Genomic DNA, 6,827 nt, shown 5'->3' with positions numbered 1-6,827 from the left:
AGGCTGGTCACAGAATTTTTCAAAAATAAGCTAAAGAAAGGCAAGGTGTCTTCCAAGGCACTGGCTAGAGTGGGGTAGGGCAGGAGAGAGAATTGCTGTGACCGACCAAAGTTTTGCATTCCTTGTGGCCTGTGGTACTGAGGCCACTTGTCATCAGCCCAATTTGAGTACCAGAAGACTGATCAGAGTCATGTTCCTGACTCCTGGCATGTTCCCAGCACAACATTCACACACAAACAAGCATTCACACATCCTTACAAAGAGAACATGTCAGGCAACAGGTTATAGCTCAGTGGCAGAGCACATGGTTTGCACACAGAATGTCAGATTCAAACCACCAACTCTAGGGAGGCCTGGGAAAGACCCTTACCTGAAATCCTGAAAATTGCCGTCAGTCAGTGTAGACCAGCGTAACTCATGTATGTCCTTGCGTGGACAAGGGGAACAACACGATTCCACAATTGCACTGCTTCCAGCCAGGGAAGGGTTGTTTTTTGTGTTTTTTTTACCTTGCCTGGTGGTCACTGTGGCTCTCTGGAGAGCCTGCGAGTCCCTTTGCAGCCCTCTCCAAGGCTTGAAAATGTTGTAAAAAGTAAAAAAAAAAAAAAACACTTCTTTTGGGATGAAAACCAGGTAGGTTTTTTAAAAAAAACTTTTCACAACATTCCCAAGACTCGGGGAGGTTTGCAGAGGAGGTCGCAGGCTCTCCATGCTCTCCAGAGAGCCATAGAAACCCCCAGGTAAGTTTAAAACAAAAAACAAAAAAAACTTCCCTGTCCGGCAGAAGCATGATCACAGCAATCATGTTGTTGCCAATTTCAGGGTGATTCGTGTGGCTGCCATTCCCTTTTCCAGTTCCCCAGTGGTTCACGACCCACCAGTTTGGGAACCATTGATGTAGACCAGTGGTTTTCACACATTTAGCACCAGGACGCACTTTTTAGAGTGAGAATTTGTCAGGATCCATCTGAAGTGACGTCATGACTGGAAGTGATGTCATTTAACAGGAAAAAAATTTAACAATCCTAGGCTGCAATCCTACCCACACATAACCAGGAGTAAGTCCCATTTACTGTCATTGGTAAAAGAATATACATAGCAGCTTGTTAAAAGTACAGGTCAGTAACATTTCCCCAAATGCAGTCACATACCATGGTAGCATCAAGTCTAATATATTAAAATGAAAATATAGAAATGGGGACCCACCTAATGGGTCCCGACCCACAGTTTGAGAAACACTGGTGTAGATTATACTGACCTACATGGATCAATAATTTGATTATGTATAAGGTACCTTCAAGTCATTTATTTGGACTTACCAAATAAATGGGAAATGACCAGACAGATCCAGAGCTCACTGTCTGTCACCAGATTATGTGACAGGAAAGAATTATGGTTTTGGCAGAGACCTTCAGAATTGTCAAGGAAAAAAGAAGTTTACCTCAGGACCTTCTCTTGTGAAAACAGCATGTGTTTGTAATAGACTAGCCAATAAACACTAAGGTAAATCTTAGAACTGTGTGGGTTGTTTTTATTTTATTTATTAATTGCTTGAACCATGTTCACTCAACTTGTTAATTCACCCAAAGCATGGACCTCAAGCCATTAATCTTTTTCTTGTTCCTGGCACCAAGGTTTACAATTATCGATCCTTTTTCCAATTAGATATTTTCAGTCATTCCTTTCCCCTTTTCCCACCCTCCCACCACATAAATTGCCACACAACCTGCAGAGCTACTAAATGAATTCTATATCAACGCATTTGCCCTGGAGTTGTGTGGAAACAGTTTTCCATTTGCTTCCTTTACATTAAAAAAAAAGCAGCATAAAATATTTAAGGCGGTACAACACAGAACAAGTGACTCAGAATGTTTTTCTTTATGGGAGCTGTTGATTTGACAGGCTGGATATTGCTCCAGGGTCTGTCGGGTAGCCTTTGGAGAAGAAGAGCTATACTTTCTAAATCAAAGGTGTCTCTTAAAGGATTTGCTGGCACTACCAGGGTGTCTGTCATTAAGAATGGCTTCTAGACTTACCAAATAAATGGGAAATGACCAGACAATCATGGACTGCCCTGTGACTTTGTAAAAAAATCATCTTCATGTTTCATCTTTCCTGTTCAACCTTTCAAGCGATATCGAAATGAAGTTCTGCCCACCTCTAATGATTGAAGTCCATATGCCAGTGTTTGCAATAGCAGGAATGACAACCTTTATGTCTTCCCCTGTATTTTCAGCCTCACCTACAATTTCAGTTCAGACAGTCATTTTATAAATCATTGCAAAGGATCATTTCTGAGCAGCTGCCTTTTGTGTGAACTGTGATATACTCCAGGATGTGTGAAGTGACGGTCTATCGTGCAGAATTTACGAGTGCTTTGAAATCCCTGGTTAAGCCGCGCGAAATATCCTGAGGGTGGGTGAATATACAACAGCACACAACTGCATGGGCCTTGTCACAGGGGCTAAATGTCAATCGTTTCAAAGGCAGGTAGAACCAAATAAGTAAAGCAAAAATAAAATCACAGTCTCTGTTGAGCATCTTTCTGACGTTGCTTTATGTTGCATTTTTTGGGAGTCAGGGTTAGGTTGTGAGAGCACCTATGTTGCCAATCTTTGTTATGATTTCTTTTTTATGCTCATCTTCCTCTTCCTTTGGGCAGCTTGTGTGGGAAGTTCCCAGTGATCTCCTATCAAGCACTGATCAAGACATATCTTGCTAATCCTCAACATTACAGTATCAGTTGATCTGAGACAATTTCAAGCTACCTACTTAATTGGATTAAAAATAAAGAAATCACACAATTTACTTTAATAGGATATTTATATTTTAAAACACATCACTGCAAGTCTTCAGCTTTTGGGGAAAGGTCCACTAACAAATTAAAAGAGAGAAAATAATGTCAGTGACATCACCTCCTGTTTGGACATCTAGCTGTCATTCCATGGAATAGGTGGGAATGGTTTCTTTCTTCCTTTTAACTACAACCCAAGCTGAAATGTCATATAAATTTGAAATTTAGCAAAAAATGCTAGAATTAAACATTGTGACCTTTTCCTATTGTCCCTCCCCTCCCCAGTCAATTCAAAATGCCTTTGCTAGATGGTCTTCCCTTAGCATTAGTATGACTGGGTCTCCTTTAGCCTTTGCAATGTCTCCCAGGTTTTTCAGGTCTGCCTTCTGCTGTTTTCTGTTCCTCTGGCCCAACCTAGTTTCCCTCATGCATTTTTCCTTAACTTTTTTGCCATTTAAGGAATGGACTCCCCTTCACACTCCACATACATATATTACTGATCATATGTGAGTATTCCTGAAGAGCACTCATATTTTTGCATAGGTGCTAATGTCTCTACTGGCCTAGTGCCTTAACAACAGCTGGTTATTGCTGATAATAATAGGTGATAATGAATGATACTTGAATCATTCACTCCCCATAGTTAAAAGAACAATCCTGGAAGGGAAACAGGATGTGCTCACAGCATCAGTGTGCATGCTTTTAATGGCATGGAGATGGTTTGGGTAGAAAAGTATTACCCAGGCTGCCTCTATATTTGTCTCAGCTGCGGCAAATATTTGTCACATTTCCTGATTACTTTCTATATAAAAGATACAAGAGAAGGCTTCTTTTCCTAGTCGGCTGGCCCGAAACTAAATCACTGATTCTATTGCTGTAAACTTGAGTGTCAAACTTGTTTCATGCAGAGGACCAAATAGCATTCATGATGCCTGCTGGAGGCCAGAAGTAATGTCATTAAGCAGGAAGTGATGTCATTAAGCAAGTCATGACCAAAAATTAGCACATTTTTCTCACTTAGGAACATGGCTGCAAATGACAGAAGAGAAAATATGCAAATCTTGTTCATATTTTCAAGATATAGGAAAATCCAGTTATTGTGTGGGCTGCGCTTTCAGCAGAGACAGCACAGCTCAGCTGCTGAGAGCAGCTAATCGTGGTGCTGGGAGAGCCTGAGGGCTGAATAAAGAGCTTCAGGGGGCCGCATCCGGCCCCGGGCCTTATGTTTGATACCCTGCTGTAAACAGTGGAATGGGCTACATGCTAAATGTGTGTGTCAAAGTTATGGATCCCTTTGCTTTGAAGAAATGCTAGTGTTCGTATACAGATGTCTCCCTGTATCCCTGGGGGATACATTCCTGCTGCTACTACGGATACCCAAAACTGTGTACAGTAGCGAACTCTGTTAGCGAACTCTACTTCCTTCCTGTTGTAGTCTTGACTTACCTCTATTTGCTTGCAAATGCTTTACAAAAGGAAGCTTTTTCTTCCTTTTGCTTTGGAACGCTTTGGAAAAGGAAGCAGACAGCAAGAGCCTAGACTAATAGCTGCTAAAGTGGAATGTGAGAATGAGAACGCTAACAGGAAGTGGATAGCAAAGGAAGCAAAGAGACCGTGAGGACACTAGACTCAGTCAGACTGCTGTTGCGCATAACTGGGCCACTGCTGCAAACGGGCAGTGGTGCAATGTGTACAGTAGCACCTCCAGAGGCCTCTATCAGTGCTGGTAAATCAGCAGTGGTGGCAGGCCATTGAGAGGGGGAGAAACAGGGTATGTTGAGGTAGGAAACAGGGGTTGTGTCAGGGGAGGAAGGGAGTCACACATGCTGGATCTTATACCCTCTTTCTGAATAATAATCTCTACACCCTTCTTCTTCTCAGACATACGCCACAAACATGGCTGGCATACCATATGTCTGAGGTGACCCATTGGGTGGTCTATAAGTAAAACATTTTTACTTATCACCTGAAGCCTGTCTGATCACACACACCGCCAACTATAGCATGCAGCACACACTCTGTTGGGGTGGTTGCATGCTATAACATGGCAGAGTATAGTACTGAGCAGTAAGTTTCCTTCTCACACTCTCACTTTAAGCCCTATACCTGGGACAGTTTCCCCATCTTCAAATCACTCTTCAAAACTTATTACCTCAGCAAAACCTTTTCCACCTTACTTTTCCCCGCATCATTTGCTATAGGTGAAATTCTTCCTCCTTCTTGTCACAACTCTGTCTTAGCTAACACAAAGGCTTCTCTGGGCTGCGGAACGTCTGTGTCCCCTAGAGCGTATCATGCAGGGTTGAGGGTTGGGTTGTTGGTGCTATCCCTGTTCCACCAGATCTGACATTGACAGGGTTCAGAGTTCCCGAAAGCATGATTTGCTTGCATTGCAATTAAGAGCAGCACTCTAATTTACTCTAGTATTGATCACTTTGAATTTCCTTCTTGCAACATGTGCAAGGCAAGCTATTCCTCCCACTGATGAGAGGAAGAACAATGATTTAAACCCAACAGTGGACAATTAAGACCTTAAAATAAATTAACTCTTCATCTAGCCAAGCTTCCTGTTGGTCGGTGCAATCATGCCTTGTGAAAATGTCAGGGCATGTTCAATGGCCCTCCAAAATGGTATTTCTGAGAGTCAGTAGGAGATCCTTTGAAACTGAAGGTCAAAAGCAGCTTTCATGATATTTATGATGGTTGATGTTATATGTATTTTAAAGGTCAGTATGTAGGGTGGGTCCTAAGAAAATTCATCAGTGAGGAAAGAGAAAAAAAACACTACCTTTTCTCTTCACAAAACACCCAAATAAGGTAACATTAGGAATCTTATGGCCCAATTCTGTTGAGGGCCTGTGCCCATGGAATGCATGTTCTGCTGGAGTGTGCTATTACAAAAGCAACAAAAAGTGCTTTGTGACCACCCAAAACCCAGGGTCAACAGGACCACCCAAAAACCTTCATCAGGAAGGTCCGGGCCTTCCCAATGGTGCCTGCAGTCCTTGTGATTCATGCTAGAGAAGGTATGTCCAGCACAGGGGTGAGAGGACAGTGGAACAGGGTGGTGATAGGCACGGGGGTGTGAGAATTGGGCCCAGGAGGAGTACAGGATCGGTGGTGCCAGTACATGCCATATCCAAAAACCCTTCTTGAGCCTGATCCGCCTGCATAGTTCAGTGCAGACATGTGCCAGCGATTACACTGGTGCAGGTCTGAAATGACCCATTACGACTGCAGGGGCTTACCCAGGGAGAAGGGGACAAATGCCCCCTTGCCCCAGCAGCCAAAAATATCCCAGAGGATACAGCTGTCGCCATGCCGGCACCACTGCATCACCGCACAGGAATTTAAATAGGAATGGGCTATAAATCAGTGGTTGCCAAAGTCCTCCTTAGAACCACATAAGTATTTGCTGGAGTGGGCGATTGCAGCAACACAATCCCCAGGATCATGCTGCTCCCAGGGACAGGAGGGTGTGTGTGTGTGTGTGTGTGTGTGTGTGTGTGTGTGTGTGTTTAACCAGATAAGTATTTGCTGGGGTGTGGGGATTGCAGCAATGGTTTTTAGTTTGTTTTTCAACAAAGGGGTGTTTAAAAAAAAAAAAACTTCCCTCCAGCCAGATCTGGAGTCCTGGGAAGTCTGGGGGGGGGGGTCTGGAAAGGCTCCTGAAGCCTCTGTAAATGTGAAAAGAGGAAAAATCAGGCACTTCTGGTTTTCATCATGAAACCAGAAGTGCCCCTATGGAGGGCTCCCCATACCCCCAGGATCTCCCAGGACGCAAGCACTGGCTAAAGTTAAAAAAAACAAAACCCTCCTGTTCCCAGCAGTAGTGTGATCCTAGGGATTGTGAGCCTGCAATCCCCCCTCCCTTCCCCTAAAGGAAGGGACCAACCAGTTTGGGAACGACTACTGTGAATCATGATTGCAGTACAATTTGTACAAATGCTGAGAGATCGGCCATAGTGATTCTGAGCAATGCAGAAGTTCACATTCACTGGGGGAGTCCCATAAGGGCTTTTGATGAGTCAAG

Source organism: Tiliqua scincoides, chromosome 3 (assembly GCF_035046505.1).
Source record: "Tiliqua scincoides isolate rTilSci1 chromosome 3, rTilSci1.hap2, whole genome shotgun sequence".
Taxonomy (NCBI): Eukaryota; Metazoa; Chordata; class Lepidosauria; order Squamata; family Scincidae; genus Tiliqua; species Tiliqua scincoides.
This window is presented reverse-complemented; position numbering follows the sequence as displayed.